Raw genomic sequence first — 19548 nt, forward strand, 5'->3', positions numbered from 1 at the left:
CCTGTTGTAGGGACATTCATATTCGCTCGTCCTCAGAGCTGAGATGCCCAAGAGGAAACATAAAACTTAAGGCCAGAGGTTTTAACGGGCAGAGTTTCTGTCAGTAGAAACTTTCCTTTAAACAACACTTATTAATATATCGGAGAAGAAGAGACACAGACACAACTGGGCAATCCCGGGCGAATCCCCTGTGCTCACTGTCTAGACGCTGAGACGAGCCGGACAGCGGTGAGGTCATGTGGTTGCTTCTAGCCCCTGGGTCTCAGTGCAGGTCTGCACCCTGCCACGTTGTCTTCCTGGGAAGGGAAGGGCACCCCGGACCTTCTGGAAGATCCGAGTTAAATTCGCAGGCACAGGAAAATCACGCTTATTTATTTATTTATTTATTTATCAGCGCGGAGTGGAGTTTAAAGCAATGGCGTAGGGTTTGTTTTGTGGGGGAGAGGGGTGATGGTGGAGTCTGCAGCCTTTTCTGTCCACAGCTCTGTTTCCCCACCCCCGGCCCTCCTTGTAGCACAGCTGTCTCCGGGGCCGGGACGGGAGAGCTGTGCCGTCAGACCCAGGGGCCCGCTGCTCAGAGGATGCACCGTACGTGAAATGCTCACTGGCCTTCGAAGACGGTGCAAAACAGAGGATGTAAAACGTCTCCTTAGTAATGTTTTGTATCATTATGTGCTGAAATGATAGTATTTTGGCTATGGGCGGTTAAATTATACTATTGGGATTCATTTGGGGGCACTGGGGTGGCTCAGTCGGTTGAGCGTCTTGACTCTTGATTTGGGCTCGGGTCATGATCCAGCCTTGCATCAGGCTCTGTGCTGACAGCGTGGAGCCCGCTTGGGATTCTCTCTCTCTCTGTCTCTCTCTCTCTCTCTGTCTCTCTGTCCCTCCCCTGCTCACATGTGCAGGAGCACATACCCTCCCTTTCTCTCATAAAGTGAGTCAATAAACACCAACAAAAAATAATACTAAAAAAGAGAATTAATTTGACCTGTTTCTTCGAACTTCTAAAAACGTGGCTAACATTACGTCTGTGGCTCCCATCCGTGGCCAGCATCATATTTCCACCAGACAGAGCTGTGGCTCAGGTTTTCTGGCGTGTGTAACTGAGGAGGGAAGGGGGGCCCCACCGCCCCCAGACTTCCGTGGAGAAGCGATGTCAGCTTGCTGGGCCGGGGACACTTGCACTGTAAGTTCCCAGAGGTTTCCAGGTGTTCACACTTCGGGTGCAGGGTCTAGGCTGGGGCCGCTGTCTTCGGCTGTGATGACCTACCGGGGGCACGGGGAGCCTCCACCGCCTGCCAAGGAACGAAATGCCCATTCCCCCACCCTTTTCCACTCACTCTGATTTATGGTGGCATCAACGGTCTACTCAGCCTTTGGGTGGACAACCTGGGGGTGGGGGGAACGAGCTGTGTTTGGCTCTCTGTCCTCCAGCCTCCCGTAACGGGTAGCAGCAGATCTGTGTGGGCGCTTGGTGCCTGGAAGCCTGCAGAGTCATCCGTGAGTTCTTGAAGGACAAGGGCTGGCCGGATTCAGGCTTTCTAGGACCCCGGCCGGCCGGCCCTGAGCACAAGGTAGCCCTTGACGGGCCGCAGGCGGCCCCGGCGATGTTGAGGCCAGAACAGGTTCCGTTTACAGCCTGTGCAAGCTCATGGGCTGGCCGGAGACCTGGGGAGGTGTCGAAGCCCCCCTGTGATTGCACCCCACCCTTGCCTGCTACAAAAGACATTTCCTTTACAGCAGCTGCAGAGCTGGTAGGAGGCAGAGGGGTCGGGGCAAAAGTGGGGGGGTGGGACTTGGCACTGTCTGGCCAGCAGGGGGCAGCGTGGCACAAGCACCTGCTCCCCCACTCTCCCAGAGAAAACATGGTTGGTGCGGCCCCCCCCCTCCCCCCCCCGGACCTGTGCGCGTGATCTTTTATTTTTTTTTGGAGGGCACCGTTGCTGGCCTGGAGGGATCTCGGGGGCTGGAGATGTTTCAAACCCATTTTCTAAAAAGGGCTGATTCTCTGTTTCGACATGAATAGAGCCACGGTCAAATACTAGGAACACACTGGGGAGCCGTCATGGAAAGACCCCAGCGGATTTGAAAGGAGAGGGAAGCCGGGAGCAGGGAGAAGCCACCAGCCCGGGGTCATGCGTTTGGGAGAATGAAGGTACGTGTGATAGATTATAAATCAGACGTTAGTAAATTGTGTGCATGCGACTCTTCAAGGACGAAGGTCTAAGAGTCGCACCGCATCTCCAGAAGCTGGCCAGCGGGGAGAGAGGCCGAGGACCACAACCGCTCCTTTTCCTCTGCTGGGACACCTCAGAAGCGTCTCTGGGGGTTGTCTGCTTACTTTTTGTCACTTTTATTTTGTTTTGGTGCTTTGCATTGATCAAGTCAGTACTGCACATGCTGGCTTTGGAAGAGGCCCTCCTCTCCTGGCAGTTCCCGGCAGGGTTTATGGGGACCCCCCCGAGGCTCAGCTGGTGGGAACGGGGTGGAGGGGGGCGGGTAGCCCCCACCCCCATGAGGAATGTATCCCCTGGGCACGAAGGTGCAAATGTCAGACCCCAGGTCCAGAGAGTTAAAAAAACAATAAAATCCCTGCCCGCCTTTAGGAACGATCGACTGGGACACATTTGACTCGCCCCGCACCTCTTGTCCCATTCGGGCTTTCCCTCCCCTCAGAGCCGCCCCCGCTGGGGTCCAGGGAGCCTCCTCTCGAGGGTATGGGATGCGCTTCCTCCTGCCCGACACCTCCCACTTGGCCTCGCGTGGGCTACGTCTATAAGACATGCAGTTTATTGCACCGTGTTTTACATCACCTTGATTGTTCAATTGCCTCTAATTTTTATGAGAAGGGGGAGTGCTGTAAAATGCTTGCATCATCCAACGAGCACCGTGGTTGGATAGGCAGAGACAGCAAACTCTTGCACTGGGCTGCCGGCCGGCCGAGGCGCATCCGGGCCTGGTGCACGAGGGTCTCGGTGGGAGGTGGGAAGCACGGCAGGCCACCGGCTAGAGAGACAGTCCTCTGGTGCCGCACCGGCATCATCAGCCCCCGGGGACTACGGAGGCAGCCCAGCGTCTGGAGCTCCATCACACCTGTCGCGCACAGACCAGTCAATTCTCTGCACCGAAGTCCGCTCGCCTCGGGTGAGGAGGGGAAGGGTCTGTCTGTGATTCCTTTTGGCTGGACCCCGGCTGGACCTGAGCAAGACAGAACCTGGGTTCAGGGCTGTAACTTCCAGACGAGGGAGCTCTCTCCTTTGCCTTGACCGTAGGCTCAGCCGGCGGTGACCCAGCTGCCTCGCGGCCGCCTCCGCTTACACAGACCCAGAAACGCGGGGTGCTGGACACAAGGAAGCACCCCTACCCGGGAAATGGGGGCAGGGAAGCAGTAGAAATCTGGAAGCCCACCTCTTGTCCCTTTGCAAACACCTGCTGTGTATTCTTGCATATCCGGGAAGGTGATGTGAATGTTCCCTGCCCTCATCTTGAGGACTGCAAGCATGAACGAGATGTTTTCTTTTATTTTTTAGCAAAACCAGTCCCCACTGAACGCCCTGAATTCTGTTGCTGGAATCCTAGTCCTCCCGTCACGGCAGAAGTTTTCTGTCTGAGCGATGGGACCCCACACACCGGGCACAGGCAGGGGGGAACTGGGGGCATGGGGCAGAAATGACAGCAGGGGCTCCGCACCCTTCACGGCCCCCGACGTGGCCTCCGCACCCGGGCCATCCAGCCGGGCCAGCCCTCAGCCTCTAGGAGGGCACCCATGCCTCTGGGTTTCAGAATGCGTCGTCCTTCAAACAAAGGCAGGGCCTCGCAGATTCCTATCCTGCCCTCTGCCAGGGAGCCTCGCTGCCAAGACTCACAGGCATGTGTGCCCGCCTCCAGCAACCCTAGCCGAAGGGCCTGGCCGGGGCTTTGATCTGGGTCCTGGAGCGCAGTGTGGGAAGCTCGCTGCAGCTCAGGCCTGGGAACAAGCCCGGGCATCCCAGCTCGCTCCCTCCCCTGCAGTGCTCGGTAGAGGGGCCGTGAGGACAGCCAGAGGCGCCCAGGACGAAATGCCGATCTCATGGGGGAGGCTCCAGATGTCCAGGTGCGAACCGTGTCCCAGCCTGCAGCCTGGATGCTCTGAGAGGACCCACGCCTTCCCACGAGGTCACAGAACGCACGCTCCCGGCCCCCTCCCGTCGCCCGTCCTAAATCAGCCGGTGCCTGCTTGTTACTCATTCAACCACCCATCCGCCAAATGCACCGGGTCCCCACACCCCGGGCGACGTGCTTCATCCAAGGGTGGACAGTGAGTCGATCTGAGCCTCTGGCCGGGTGAAGACTTGAGCCTCGCCCCAAAGACATGTGGGAAACGGAGCCTCAGAGGTGACACTTTCCTGCTCTGTGGCTGGTACATGAGAGAGAGAGAGAGACAGCATCCTTGGGAATGGAATGTTTTAAAGATTTTATTTACTTATTTTTTAAGCTTATTTATTTTGAGAGAAAGAGAGAGGGAGAATCCCAGGCAGGCTCCTCAGGGTCAGCGCACAGCCTGACGTGGGGCTTGAACTCACGAACTGCGAGATCATGACCTGAGGCGAAACCAAGAGTGGGACGTTTAAGCAACTGAGCCACCCAGGCACCCCTAAGGTTTTATTTTCTAGAGCAGTTTTGGGTTTATAATAAAACTGAGAGGAAGATGTAGGAATTTTCCATGTACCCCCTGCCCCCACGCTTCATAGACCCCTTACTGTCAACATCACGCGCTCAATGGTACAGTTTTCACCAAGGATAACCCTACGTTGACACGTCATAACCACCCAGAGTCCATAGTTTATATCTCGGCTCCCTCTCCGTGCCGTGTGTTCTATGGGTTTGTATGGGCGTACGACGACAGGTATCCCCCACTAGGGTATCATATCGAGGGTCTTACTGCCTGAAAACTGTGTTCTGCCCCCTGATCTTCCCCACCCTCAGCCCCTGGCAGCCCCTGATCTCTGGACTGTCTCCACAGTTTGGCCTTTCCCATAATGCCCTTTGGGCGGAACCATACAGTAGGCCGTCCTTTCAGATTGGCTTCTTTCCCTTAGTGAGATGCGTGTAGGTGCCTCCTTGCCTTTTCACGACTTCAGAGCTCGTTTCCTTTCGGCACTGAATGCTACCCCATTAACTGCATGGACCCCAGCTGGTTTATCCGTTGGCCCACTGGAAGGGTAGCTTACTCACTTCCGAGTTTCGGCGACTATGCGTAAATCCGCTATAAACACCGCGGGCGGGTTGTCACGGGGACCTAAGTGTTCAGCCCCTTCGGCTGCTGCATCGTATGGTAGGAGTGTGCTTAGTTCTGTGAGAAGCCACCAAGGCGGCCTCCAAGGTGACTCCGCCGTTCTGCGTTCCCCCAGCAGCGAGTGAGCGCTCCTGCGGCTCCCTATCCTTGCCGGCGTTTGGTGTTGCCCGTGTTCTGGATTTGGGCCATGCTGGTAGGTACGCAGTGGCCTCTGGGTGACGGTTTTAATCTGCTTTGCCCTGATCACGTATGGAGGAACGTGGACAGCCGGTTAGCCTATCACCAGGGTCTGCCACGGGCATCGAAGCGCTCATTGCTTCCACATGCGTTTGTGGATACGATATTCTAGGTTCTACTTAAATAGCTGATGCACATGTTTCTTTTTCATTTTTTTATTACTTGATGTTTATTTATTTTTGAGACACAGAGCATGAGCGGGGGAGGGGCAGAGAAAGAGGGAGGCACAGAATCCCAAGCAGGCTCCGGGCTCCGAGCCGTCAGCACAGAGCCCGACGCGGGGCTCGAACCCGCGGACCGCGAGATCGTGACCTGAGCCGAAGTCGGACGCTCAAGCGACTGAGCCACCCAGGCGCCCCTATGAACATATGTTAAATAGACTACTTGATATGTACAGAATACATTTTTATAAACACAGAGAACTAAAAGTTTAGAAAAAGGGGATGTACTACTTGAATAAAAGATCTGAATAGAATGTGGCATTATACATTTTCTTTTTCTTTTTTTTTCAAGTTTATTTGAGAGAGACAGAGACAGTGCCACTGGGGGAGAGAGAGGGAGAGAGAGAATCTCAAGCAGGCTCCGCACTGTCAGCGCAGAGCCCGATGCAGGGCTCCAACCCACGAACCATGTGATCATGACCTGAGCCGAGACCAAGAACAGACATTCAACCGACTGAGCCCCCCAGGCGCCCCCGCATCATACGTTTCCTTAAACGTGCCTTGAAAAGACTACCCTTGGGCATTCTGGAAAATGTTCCAAAGCCTGTATTGCAGTCTGAATAGTGCCACACTAGAAAATAGAAGTAAACGTTTATAGAAACCCACAACTCGAAAGATGTTTCTGTGGGAAAGGGAAAGGAACAAGGCACCCACCCGTACATGGGAGAGGGCTCCACAGCTCTGGCCGGAGCAGGACTCTTGTCCTTTGCTATGGCTATTAAATTTCCTTTTCTTCCTGAGGGATGGACAGACTTATCTTGGGGAGGATGGTCGTAATAAATTTTGCCTTGTGAGAAAGTGTAAGGCAATGGGGGAAAAAAAAAGAATTAAGGGGAATGATCGAACTGTGGGGTTATATATAAGATCCTCAAAGAGACAAGTAACAGGGATGGGATCCTCTAGAACAAAACTATTCCTTCAGCTCGTTTGAAACAAAGTGTATTAGTGTGTTTAAGACTTTGTCGCTCCTAGCTCTGATCTCACGAGTAAACAGCGTAAGGGGGGAAAAGGCAGGAGATGAAGTGGATCCCAGGAAGACGGAGTCCCAGTTGAAGCAGAAGCAGGCCAGCAGGTGCAGGAGGGGGAGGAGTCGTGAAAAGGTACCCGGCCTCTGTGGTCGGACGTAGCTGAGCCGGCCCGATGGGCTGGACACAAGCTAGTAGGTGACACTTCGGATGTGCTGTGTGAACGTGAGGTCTGGCCTGGGCTTCGCAGACCAGGGGGCCCTGCTCAGGGCTGGATGGGTCACTGCCTGTGCTGGACGTGGCCGTCGCCCCTGGAGCACGTGGTCCAGCAAGAGAGACAACGAGCAGGGAACGGCACCAGGGGCTTCGGCAGGAGCCGGGAAGGATAAGCATCAGGGAGCTGCCCGGGGCCGGGCAGGCGGGAGGGCACCCGTGTGAGCCTCTGCCGGGGCAGAGGAGACAGGGCGAGGCAGGGAACACAGGGAATGGAGAAGCCGTCCCGGCAGGGGACAACAGAGACCCGGAGGGGTTTCTTCCAGTCCCCAAGGGAGCAATGACCCCAAAGAGCCCACGCGCCAGTCCCCGTAACCTGTAAAGAGGCTGCATCACACAGCAGAGGAGAGTTCAAGTTGTAGGCAGATGTGAGATCGCTAAGCGACCGACCCTAACACAGGGAGATGATCCTGTTTTGTCCCAGCGGGGCCCCAAGTCACAAGGGGCCTTCACAGTGCGAGGTCCTGACCCGACACAGCTGGCTGTGAAGGAGGAGAAAGAGGCTATGAGCCGAGGGGTGCGGGCGGCCCCTAGAAGCTGGAAAAGGCAAGGAAGCAGATGCTCCCTCAGAGCCTCCGGGAGGAACCGGGCCTTGGCCTTAGCCCAGGGAGGCCCGCGGCAGACTCCCGGCCTCCAGAAGCGTGCGATGAGAGATGCGTGTGTTATAGGCCGCTGAGCGTGTGGTTCTTTGTTACAGAGGCAGGAGGAAGCTGAGACACCTGACAAAGCTCTTTCTCTCCAAGTGTTAGCGCAGGACCAGGAAATGACATGCGGCTTATGAGCAAGGACATTCTGGCGATCTTCACAAGCAGCTGTCTGTGGGTGAGGAAGGAAGAGTGCAGAAGTGCAGTCGCCTTCTCTCAGAGCAGGGTGGGGCGGGGAGGGGCAGGGCGGAGCCTCGGCGGGGGTCCAGGTGGCGGGTGTCGGGAGGCAGGCGCCCCCTCCAGCCAGGCCCCGACCGTGCCTCGAATCCCAGCTCTCTGCTAACTAGCTGTGCAACTCAGGGCCGCGACTGAGCTTAGCCGGGCCTCAGTTTCCCCCTCTGCCAAATGGGCACAAGAATCTCAAAGTCCGGGTTGTCAGCACAACTGCAGAGGGTAAGCGTAAAGGCTCACACCGTCTGGCAGTTAATAGCAGCTCAAGAAATAAAACCTGTTGTTAGCAATGGCACATTTATTTATTATTTAAAGTAGAAGGTCTGTCATCTGCCTCAAAGGATTTTGGGCCACAGTATACGAATCAGGACACTTCTGCTACAGTTATAAAGTGAGAGCAGAAACCCCTTAGAGGGCAGGTTCCAGGTGTCTGCGGGGAGCTAATTCCTACACCCGACGGCTGCTTGAGCTCACGCTCCCCTGGGACCCAGGGCAGGACGGACCGGAGCCAGGAGGGGCTCGTCACCCACAGAATGCCTGCAAGATCCCCCAGGGGCCGGCCTCCTTCCCCAGGAGAAATTCTAGCAGGCATCAAAGGTACACACGTTTATCTGTGTGTGTGTGTGTGTGTGTGTGTGTGTGTGTGTGTTTGCAGAGGTAACACATTCACATGGCTTAAATATATATTCAAACACACCCATATATTAGAAAATACACATGCGTATCTTCACCGCGTGTTTTACACACACTGAAAAGTCCCTTCGGCTCCCCTCCATCGGCCCTCCTTCCTCAGATAACCATGGAGGGGTTTCCAAGATACCCTTCACGTGTTTCTTTAGGGAAACGGAAGCAAACAAAAAACGGACGCTCCTCTCCCGGTCTTTGCGCAGGGCAGAGAGCGAGCTATTGTGGTGCCCGCTAACATTTATGGAGTGCTTTTCTATGCCAGGCCCGGCTCTAAGTACTTTCGTGTGTGACTAATTTAGCCTGTGCGACAGAGTCAGGTGGTAAATAAATTATTGACTCCGTTTTACTGAAGAGCCCAGGCACAGAGAGGTTAAGTTACCAGCTCCGGTCAGGGAGAGAAATTCAATAAACGATCCAGAATCGGTCTGGGGGTGCCCTGCCTCCCATCCTGTCTCTGCCAGAACTCCACCTGCTGTGTCTCTCCCTCCCCTCCCTCTGCCCCTTCCTCCCCCTCCCGCCTCCTCTGTCTCTCTCTCCTCCTCTCTTCCCTCCCTTCTTTTCTTTCTTTCCCCCAACAATGTCTCAGTGTTTCCTTCCTGCATGTATTTGTTGCCTGTTGCTGCTGTAACAAATGACCACAAGCTTAGTGGCTTAAAACGACACAAAGTTATTACTTCACAGTTCGGGAGGTCAGAAGTCCATCAGGGGGTTCACTGGGCTGACATCAGTATGCTGGCAGGACCGGTTGCTTCTGGAAGGCCTGTGGGAGAACCCAGGTCCTTGTCTGAGGAACACACAGTTTCCAGGGATCAGGACGAGGACAGTGGGGACCATTATTCTGCCTGTCATACCTGGAGACCCCCTCCTTATTTCATTTTATTTTATTTTTTTACAGATAAGCCATAGTCCACAGCAGAGAAATTCTGCAAATGCATTTACTCGCTCTTCCGTTAACGGATAGTTGGCTTTTTTCCAACCTTTCATCCTTATTAAAAACCCTGCGTCGAATAATCTGGTACATGGTAACACTTTGCACACAGGCAAGCAGAGGTGGGGGGTGGGGTACATTCCAGCAGTCAGAGGATTGGCTCAAAGATGCTCAAGCAGAGGGGCGCCTGGGGGGCTCGGTCGGTTGAGCGTCCGACTTCGGCTCAGGTCATGATCTCACAGTTTGTGGGTTCGAGCCCCGCATCGGGCTCTGGGCTGACAGCTCGGAACCTGGAGCCCGCTTCGGATTCTGTGACCCCCTCTCTTGTCTCTGCCTCTCCCCCGCTCCCGCTCTGTCTCTGTCACTCTCCCTCCCAAAAATAAATATTAAAAAAAAAAAAAAAAGATGCACAGGCATCTGTAGTTCTGACGGAAATGGCCAGCTCTCCCTACGACTTGCGTCCACCCCAGCGGCGGCACACGGGCTTCTGGCAGGAACTAGAATCGGTCGGTCTAGCCCGAGAATACCAACTCCATGTATTGTGGTCCTCACCGAACAGAGAACAAAGCGCCCCAGGTGACGGAAGAGAAGGCGGCGTGGGCCTTCAGAGGGGACACAGAGGAGCGGGGGGCGCCTCACGCACGGGCCGGCCACCCCTCCTCGCCGCGGGCAGGGGCCTATGGGAAGAGACAAGAGATGTCCTCGATACACTTGAATCTGCGTAAGTTCTAGGAGGAGCATGGAATTAGGAGTCCAGAGGTCTGCTCCCCAGTGAGGAGAGAGGATTTTCTGGGCCTGGAGAATTCTAGGAATTCTCATGTTATTCAAGGTCATGACGGGTGGGAAACAATCCACGTGTCCACCCAGGGCGGCGTGGCCAATGGCTGTCCCACGCGGCCCCGCCTCCCAGCCTTCGGGGACAGCCTGCCGCGGCCCCTGCACACCACGGCAGAGACCCCCGAGTCACTGCCCTCCTGCCTCAGACAGTAACTTCCCACCCCAACCGTGTGCCCTGGTGTCGTGCCTCAGTTTCCCTTTATAGTCATTCTGTGGTCAGGCAGGATAATTGCAGGGTCTTGTTAGCCCCTGGTCTCTCCATCCCTCTTTTGAGTTTTGTGTGGTAAAATCATCACTTCTCTCTCCTTTTTTTTTTTTTGTAAGTTTATTTATTTATGGGGCCCCTGGGTGGCTCAGTCAGTTAAGCGACTGACTTCGGTTCAGGTCACGATCTCACGGTTTGTGAGTTCGAGCCCCGCGTCGGACTCTGTGCTGACGGCTCAGAGCCTGGAGCCTGCTTGGGATTCTGTGTCTCCTTCTGTCTCTGCCCCTCCCCCATTCATGCTCTCTCTCTCTTCCTCTCAAAAATAAATAAATATATTTTAAAAAGTTTATTTATTTTTGAGAGAGAGAGAGAGAGAGAGAGAGAGCATGCACTCATGAGCAGGGGAGGGGCAGAGAGAGAGGGAGAGAATCCCAAGCAGGCTTTGCACAGTCAGCACAGAGCCCGATGTGGGGACCAATCTCCAACTGCGAGATCATAACCTGAGCAGAAACCAAGCATTAGGAGTGTAACCAACCGAGCCACTCAGGTGCCCCCAAACAATTACTTCTCTTTTTAAACAAAGAAGTCCATCTAACTTCCAGTCCCCTATTGTGACGATCCTAAAAGCATAAGAGTACCTCAAAATGTAATTAACTTGCAATGAGAAAGTCTACACCGTGGGGTTTTTTTTGTTGTTGTTGGGTTTTTTTCCCTACTGTACTTACCGCTGATGGACTGCTGCAGTTTCTACAAGGAGAAATCCCCTACAATCTCCCTGCCCCTCCGAAGGAGGACCGTCTTGGATGCTACAGTCCAGGGCGAGCCCTCGGCCGTCAGACTCCTCTGCGTCACGGGTGACATGGGCTTGCTCTACATAGTAAGCTAGAAAGCCTTCATTCATTCACTGGGACCAGATGCCAGCATGATTATGATTATAAAACCCGTGTAAGTAGGTAACAAGGTCGTGTGGTGGCAATTTTTTTTAAATGTTCACATAGCATTTAAAAAAAAATTTTTAATGTTATTTACTTTGGGGCAGGGGGAGGGGGGCGGGGCAGGAGCAGAGAGAGAGGGAAACACAGTACCCGAAGCAGGCTCCAGGCTCTGAGCCGTCAGCACAAAGCCCGACACGGGGCTCCAATCGAATCCACAAACCCCAAGAACGTAACATGAGCTGAAGTTGGACTCTTCGAGGACTGAGTCCCCCAGGAGCCCCTTGGTGCCAGACGATTTAAAGCGGTCGCTCAGATGACCCAATCATGTGAATGCATCGCGACACATGAAAATATATAAGCACATGTGCACGCACACGGACACACACACGGGCACACACGTACACTCGTGAACATCAGAAAGAAAGCACGACACCCAGACGACACCCCAAGGCCAACCTGGTTCTAAGACAGTGTGCCGAAAGCCTTGCAGATAAAGATTTGGGGGCATCGGGGGGCTCCATCGGCGAAGCATCCGACTCTTGATTTTGGCTCGGGTCATGATCCCTGAGTTCAAGCCCACATCGGGCTCTGTGCTGACGGTGTGGGGCTTGCTTGAATGTAAGCCAGCCAAAGCCTCCAGGAGAGCAGTGGGGCCAAGTCCTACAACAGGTGAGCCTTCCACACACGTCGACCCAGCTTCCGGAAGTGTGTCCACCTACCCAAGGACACGAAAATATGCACGCTGGATATTTATTGCAACACGTGTGTAAGAGCCCAGTCTGAAAACAGCCTGCAAGTTTATCAGCAAAGGTTGAATTGCATAAATTACAGCACAGCTGCACAATGGGATAGGGTGCAGCCCCCTGGAAGAATGAGGTTAATTTGCACAGACGGGAAAAACGTCCCATATCTTTCTACCTCGTGTGGTAAGGAAGCACAACTGTTTTTTATTTTTAATGGTGCACGCAGGGCGTTATTCCAGGGGCTGGTGACACAGGGATGCCTAAGTGCAACCAGACCTCCCCCACGCGGGGCTCTCTCCGGGAGCAACAGAGAAGAAGCACAGGAGTCCGTGAGGACAGCGGGGGGGCCACAGGAGCTGGGACAGAAAGCTGCGGCCCCCGGTGCAGCCGGGAAGGAGTTTCTCCTGAACACACCCGGCTGGCCTTCTGGGTCAGCAGATTTTTTCCCCAGGGGTGGTAAAGGCTCCCACCGTGGCTGAGACCCTGTCCATTTATCTAGCCGGGGCGGGGGGTGGGGGGGGTTGATCCACAGAAGTTTCCTCTCTCACCGTGCAGAGGCTTGAGCTCTGAAATCGAGGCGTGGGCAAGGCCATGCTCCCTCTGAGGGTCCAGGAGGACCCTTCCCGCGGCACCCAGCTCCTGGAGGCTCTGGCAGCCTTTGGGGAAATTTGGCTTGAATATGCACCCTTGGAATGATGCCTCCACTGTCACAAGGCTGGCTTTCCTCTGTGTGTGTGTGTGTGTGTGTGTGTGTGTGTGTCTTCTCCTCTTTTAAAAAAAAATTTTTTTAACATTTATTTACTTTTGAGAGACAGAGAGAGACAGAGCATGGGTGGGGGAGGGGCAGAGAGAGAGGGAGACACAGAATCCAAAGCAGGCTCCAGGCTCCGAGCTGTCAGCACAGAGCCCGATGCGGGGCTCGAACCCACGAACCGTGAGATCATGACCTGAGCCAAAGTCTGACGCTGACTGAACCACCCAGGCAGCCCTCTCTCCTCTTTTTATAAGGAAACCAGCCATATTGGAGTTAGGGCCGACCTTGATGCTCTATGACCTCATGTGAATTTAACTGCTTACCTCTGCAAGCACCCTACTTTCCAATCAAGGACACGTCCCTGGGTTCTGGATGGACAGGAGTTCTGGGCGGATGCTGTTCGACCCAGCGCCCAGATGGCAGAGTGGAGACGAGAGAAGCAGGTGCTAGACACGTTCATTCTGCGCAGCGGACGAGAGCCGAGCGCAGGTGCAGTGATCGCTCCGTGTCGGGGGCTGCCGTCCACGCTGCCTGGTTGGGACGGGCATTGCGGCACCGGGTCCAGTGCTCTCAGAGGGTGGCCATTCGAGAGACAGCAATGGCGGGCTGGGTGGGCACAGGTGATGGTCAGCCTTCCACCATCAGCCCCTCTCCGGAGCGGCCCTTCCCTGCACGTCGGATGTGAGTCGGGACCGGGGAGAGGCCCTCTCTGGTCTTCCTCATGGCCCGGCGGGCGTGGGCAGCTTCAGTGCTGTCTCTCGGTGGCGCTGAATCAGGCCCGCCCATGGGGTGGTGACCCACACACGTACATCCTAAGTCACGGCTGGTGTAACACACACGTGGACATGGGCAAAGGCACCAGGAGAGGAAGAAGAAGGCGACGGGGACGGGCAGACTTGGCTCCTGTCACCTGGGAGCTTTGCCAAAGCCCCCGCCCCAGAATATAACCTGGAAACATCGACCAGTGTCACTGCCTGAGTCTGACGAAACTGCAAACGCACCTTCCTGAGGTTGATGTAACGTGATGCCCGACAGGGTCTCGCAGGGCTTGGGGCTCAAGGTGGTGAAACGTGGGGGCCGTGGATTGGGTCAGCTCCAGCCTTCAGCAGTTTCGTTGTATTCCGTTGTTGTATTTTATTTTAAAGCTTATTTATTTATTTAGGGAGAGAGAGCATGCAGGGGAAGGGCAGAGAGAGAGAAGGAGAGAGAGGGAGAGAGAGAATCCCAAGCAAGCTCCCCACTGTCAGCCCAGAGCCCGATGCAGGCTCTCACGAACCGTGAGACTGTAACCAGAGCCCAAGTTGGACGCTTAACCGACTGAGCCACCCAGGCGCCCCTCAGCCTTCGGCCGTTTTAAAGGTATCGTTTCTCGAAAAGTTGCTTGGAGCCTCATGTGCCTCCATCCGCAAAATGGGACTCTTATCCTAACTCACAGGGCTGCCGAAGGCACGACGCGGGGTCAGCGGCTGCACCTCCAGCGCATCGGGCCCTTCTGGCCAGAGGGGACAAATTCCCTGCATGGCCGTGTCTGTCCATTCGCCGTCCCACTCCAGGGCAGGGCCTCATGGCTCGGGGTGAGCACGGCCACCGTTCTCCTCTCTGCCCACCACAACCTCACAACTTGCCGAAAGAACGTCGCGTGATTTCCCTTTGTCATCTTTCTTGGGAAGTGAGAGCGCTAGGTCTTTGAGCTGACCTTGGCAACCGCGCTTGCGAGCTTCTCGGAGAAAGACAGTAGGTGCAGAGGCAGGGGTGCGTGGGGGCCGTGGGGCTGCGTGTGCAGGAGCCCCGGAGCTGAGGAAGCAGGCAGGCCGTCGTCGGAGAAGCTCTTCCAGCTGGATGGCCAGCCCCGGCTCTCCCCGTGTCTCCAGCTACCAGTGACCCTCTGCTCTTCGGGGTCAGGCCGCGCGAAACTGAACTGACACGAAATCAGTCTTTGGAATCCATTCCGATTCTGGGGAGGGCCGCATGGGACGGCAAAGAACCTGGGTTTTCCGCCTGTCCGGGGTGAGTGGGCAGCCCCTCAACCTCCTCCTCCTCCTCCCACCGTGAGGACCCTTTTCTGTTTCCGCGCTGGGGGCCGCAGGCTCCAGCTCCGGCCTGCTGCCCGCTTTTGTGAATAAAGTTTTATTGGAACACAGCGGCTGGCTTGCTCACTCACTCACGTATTGCCCCTGGCTGCTTTTGCAGGACGATAGCAAATCTGAGTAGCCGTGACTTCCAAAGCCCAAATTACTCACTGTCTGGCCCCAAACAGAAAAAAAGCTTGTCAATCCCAGCTCTATTCCAAGTATCCACTAATTGTTTTCTTTCTTTCTTTCTTTCTTTCTTTCTTTCTTTCTTTCTTTCTTTCTTTCTTCCTTTCTTTTTTTCTTTTTTCTTTCTTTCTTTCTTTCTTTCTTTCTTTCTTTCTTTCTTTCTTTCTTTCTTTCTTTCCTTCCTTCCTTCCCTCCCTCCCTCCCTTTCCTTCCTTTCTTTCTTTCTTTCTCTTTCTTTCTTTCTTTCTTTCTTTCTCTTTATTTCCTTTCCTTCCCTCCCTCCTTCCCTTTCCTTCCTTCCTTCCTTTCTTTCTTTTCATTCTTTCTCTCTTTCTTTCCTTTCCTTCCCTCCCTGCTTCCCTTTCCTTCCTTTCTTTTCTTTCTTTCTTTCTTTCTTTCTTTCTTTCTTTCTTTCTTCACCTCCTTCTTTCCTCCCTCCCTTCCTTTCCTTCTTTCCCTTATTTCTTTCTTTCTGAAAGAAACTATATTTTATTTTTTTAATTAAAAAATTTTTTTTACATTTTATTTACTTTTGAGAGAGAGAGAAAGAGAACAAGTAGGGGAGAGGCAGGGAGAGAGAGGGGGACACAGAATCCGAAGCAGGCTCCAGGCTCTGGGCTGTCAGCGCAGAGCCCAATGCGGGGCTCGAACCCACAAACCACGAGATCAGGACCTGAGCTGAAGTCGGACACTCAGCTGACTGAGCCACCCAGGGGCCCCAAGAAACTATATTTTAGAAGTTTTAGGTTTACAGAGAAATCACATAGATGTATAGAATTCCTATATACCCCGGGGCACAGTGTCCCCCATTACTAACATCTTCATTAGTGAGGTCTCTTTGTTGCAATTGATGAATCAATTTTGATATGTTATTATTAACTACGGTCCATAGTTTACATTAGGGTTCACTCTTGGTGTACATTCTACGAGTTTTGACAGTTTTATATCTTCATTTAAAAATGTATTATGGGGGGGATACCTGGTTGCCTTCAGTCGGTTGAGCCTCTGACTTCGGCTCAGGTCCCAATCTCATGGTTTGTGAGTTCAAGTCCTGTGTTGAGCTCTGTGTTGACAGCTCAGAGACCCTTTCAGATCCTCTGTCCCCCTCTGTCTCTGTCCCTCCCAAGATTGTGCTGTCTCTCTCTCTCTCTCTCTCTCTCAAAAATAAATAAAAACATTTTTAATATATTATTACTATTTTTTTAATTACAAAAGCAACTTCAGGCTTACCAGACAGTTGGAACAACACAGACCCCATAGAGGAAGCAGTGGGAGGTCCCCCACCTGCCAACCCTACTTTCTGAAGGCAAAGTGAACACAGCCAACATGTGTCCTCCCAGGTTGTGGGGCATGAAACACGTACCACAACTGGCTTTCCCATTAACTATATTCCCTGCACATCTTTTCGTCAGATCTGTAATGGCTGCGGAATATTCTATCGGACGCATGTGCCACTGTTCTCTTACCCATAGACGTTTAGACGACTTGCAGTGCTGTGTGCTTCTGGTCAGCACTGGAACGAACATTCTGGTCCATTCATCTTGAAGCACTCTGGGTAGCATTTCTGGAGGACAGTTTCCAGGAACGGGAGTGCCCACCCAGGGAGTGTGAGCATATTTATCTTTGAGAGAAAGGGAACAAAGTGCCGTCCAGAAAGCTTGAGGCATTCACATACCCGTTCTACCACACACAGAGTGGGGACTGGGAGTCAAGATACGGATCTCAGGGCACTGAGAGCACAGGACAGAGGAGGCACAGGGTTGGGGCAACCTTGGAAGGCTTCCTGGAGGATGTGGGGTATGGCAGGGTAAGAGGATTCGCAAGATCTGGAGGAGAAAAGGAGGGGAAGTTGGGGTTGGTCATCCAGATAAGAAACTGCCCAAGCAAAGACCGGGCCCTTTATGGACCCTGAGATCATAGGCTGATCCCTATGAATTGCATCAGGCATATGCCTTCTGGGGAGGAAAAGGTCTGGTAGGCAGGGCTGGAAATTGGGTAGACAGTGCACCCTCGCTGGGGTGGAGAGAAGGCATTGACGTTCACGGCCATCTATTTGTAACAGAGCCAAACTTCAAACAACCCAGAAGGGCATTCACGGAACAGATACGTTGTGGTGCTTTCATACATGGCAATACTCTGTAGCCATGAACGGGGACACAGCACTGCTGGCCAGAACGCCATGGAGACATCTGGGGCGGGGGGCACAGGGGCAATTCTGGGGGCTGGCAAGGTCCTGGCTGCCTGAGCCCCTCCCCCCCTGAGTACCCCCCCCCAACTTTCCTGCTTTCCACCACCCATCTGTGGCTGTAACGACTTCCTGGCCATAATTACCACCTAAGCACACCTCCCTCAATAGGAAGTGTTTCTTTTTCTCAAGGCCCTGGGGAAGGATTCCCGCAGGAGCTGCTGTGGGAGGGTCACGGAGGCTTTACCTTACTTTGGGATCCTTCACGGAGCCCTGCTTTTTTGGTTCTTTGCACATTATTCTCCGTATGCCAATATTTCACCATAAAGAAGTCTCTCCGGCTTTAAAAATCTGAAAACCATCAGTTTCTTCCCACTCATTATACTGTATCTATAGTGTATGCAACGTATAGCTACATACTGTGTGTGTGTGTGTGTGTGTGTGTGTGTGTGTGTATAGAGAGGGGGAAAGGGACAGAGAGATGAGCATATGCACTGATATATACCTATGTATAAAATGTCCCCATTGAAATAGTGTCCACCTTATTCAACAACAAACAGAAATGACCAAATGGGGAGACGCACCCCCCTCCCCCGCCCCCCGCCCCGCACATGGGAAGACAGCGGGCCCGGGGCCTTCCGAGCTGTTGTCAGGCTGTCTGCCTGCTTCCTGGTCCACGTGAGTCAGTTCTGCACCGGCCGGCCCGGCAAGCGCAGCCACGACTTGTGGCTAATCTTCCTGAGAAGCCGGCTCACCGGCCATTCATCTCCAAAAACCCTGGAGTGACTCACGAGGCTCTGCGCAGGGCTCCTAAGGACTTTGTGAGGCAACATGTTGGTCTCCACTTGACACACTGTCTAAGAGACGGTGAGCAATCCAGGCCACTGCGATTGAAAAGAAAACAACAACAACAACAGAGTTTTCCATCATCGGGGCTCCTGGAGCAGCCGAAGCGCGAGGGGCTGGAGGCTGCGTTGACGGGATCTTAGCCTTCCCCCTCCTCCCGACTGGGACTGTTGCATAATCAGTAGCAAAAAGCCCGCTGATCGCTGTTTACAACCGCGGGGTGAGAGTCAAAACTATCAACCCCAGCGGCCAGCTGCGCAGTCTAAATCATTTCCCCTAAAAGCTGGGATTTGATTTCATTTCTATAGAGCCATCCTTCCCCCCCCCCCCCCCCCCCCCCCCACCAAAAAGGCGTTCGAGGCCTAGCACCACAAGCTGGGGGATTAAAAGTCACAGAAATGTACGCTCGCTCAGTTCCGGAGGCCAGAAATCCAGGCGGCCACCTGCAGGGTTGGTTCTGGTGGCTCTGAGGGCGAATCCAGGCCTCTCCCAGCTTCTGGTATTTGCTGGCAATCCTTGGCGCTCGTTGGCTTGGAGATGTGTCACCCGGTCCCCGCCTCCGCCTTCACACGGCCTTCTCCCTCATGTCTGCGCCCAGTTCCCCTCTTCTTAGAGGGACACTGGTGGCTGAACTGAGGGCCCACGCCCAGGCTTCGTAGGACTCAACTTTCTACAAACTGGAGGTGCCCTTTAAGGAAAAGAATACAAAATGATTAAATAAAAATGAGGTGCAAATGTGCATGCATATTCAGAATGCAGACAAATCACAAGAAGTTACTGGAGCTGTGGAACGTCAGATGCCTTCCCTCTGCAGTCTGTTCAGGCAACTCGGAGAAACACCCACCTGGAAAGTGTGGATCAGACGGGGGCCCCCAAATGTGGGGTGATGATCAGGTGGGAGCCAGTGGCTTGGGGGGCAGGCAGGGAGGTAGTGTGTGTGAAAGGATTCTCCCCAGGCACAACAAAGGAGGCAGAAGTTTCTAGAACGCTTGGCCAGGGAGCAGGGGGCAGGACAGCAGAGGAGGAACTGTCCTTACGGAGGCAGTGGGTGGGGCTGTTTTTAAAACAGGAAGGTGAGGAAGTCTTGGAATCTTCCCTTTTTTGATAACTGTGCCCCGTTGTAAGTAACCCATAGGACTTGTGGATATTGTGAAATGGGCCGGTCTGTATTCAGTCAGTCCGTCCCTGTAGACCCTTTTGCCTTGATCAGTTCCCATTGCTCAAACCTGTTGTCTAAACACAGCCTCTACAGAATACCTCACAGCCTTCTCTCCCTGTCTACAACACTCTGTGGCTCCCAGAAGCCCTGCGCACTCCTCTC

The 19548-nt window shown here is 53.9% G+C and overlaps 1 long non-coding RNA gene across 5 annotated transcripts; it reads right to left on the reverse strand.

The window, feature by feature from the left end:
* Positions 1–2796: 2796 nt before the first annotated feature.
* On the reverse strand, positions 2797–19238 carry LOC131512879 (uncharacterized). 5 transcript variants are annotated; one of them, XR_009262353.1, is made up of 4 exons: positions 19006–19236; positions 16663–18915; positions 13262–15181; positions 2797–3201 (listed from the first exon to the last, which is right to left on the reverse strand). It is a non-coding gene; the product is annotated as an uncharacterized LOC131512879 (long non-coding RNA). The 5 variants fall into 5 exon arrangements; XR_009262354.1 differs by lacking the exon at positions 2797–3201 and adding an exon at positions 4073–4583; XR_009262351.1 differs by lacking the exon at positions 2797–3201 and adding an exon at positions 4974–9296.
* Positions 19239–19548: the final 310 nt, after the last annotated feature.

The sequence above is a fragment of the Neofelis nebulosa genome, chromosome 5 (genome assembly GCF_028018385.1).
Source record: "Neofelis nebulosa isolate mNeoNeb1 chromosome 5, mNeoNeb1.pri, whole genome shotgun sequence".
NCBI classification, from domain to species: domain Eukaryota; kingdom Metazoa; phylum Chordata; class Mammalia; order Carnivora; family Felidae; genus Neofelis; species Neofelis nebulosa.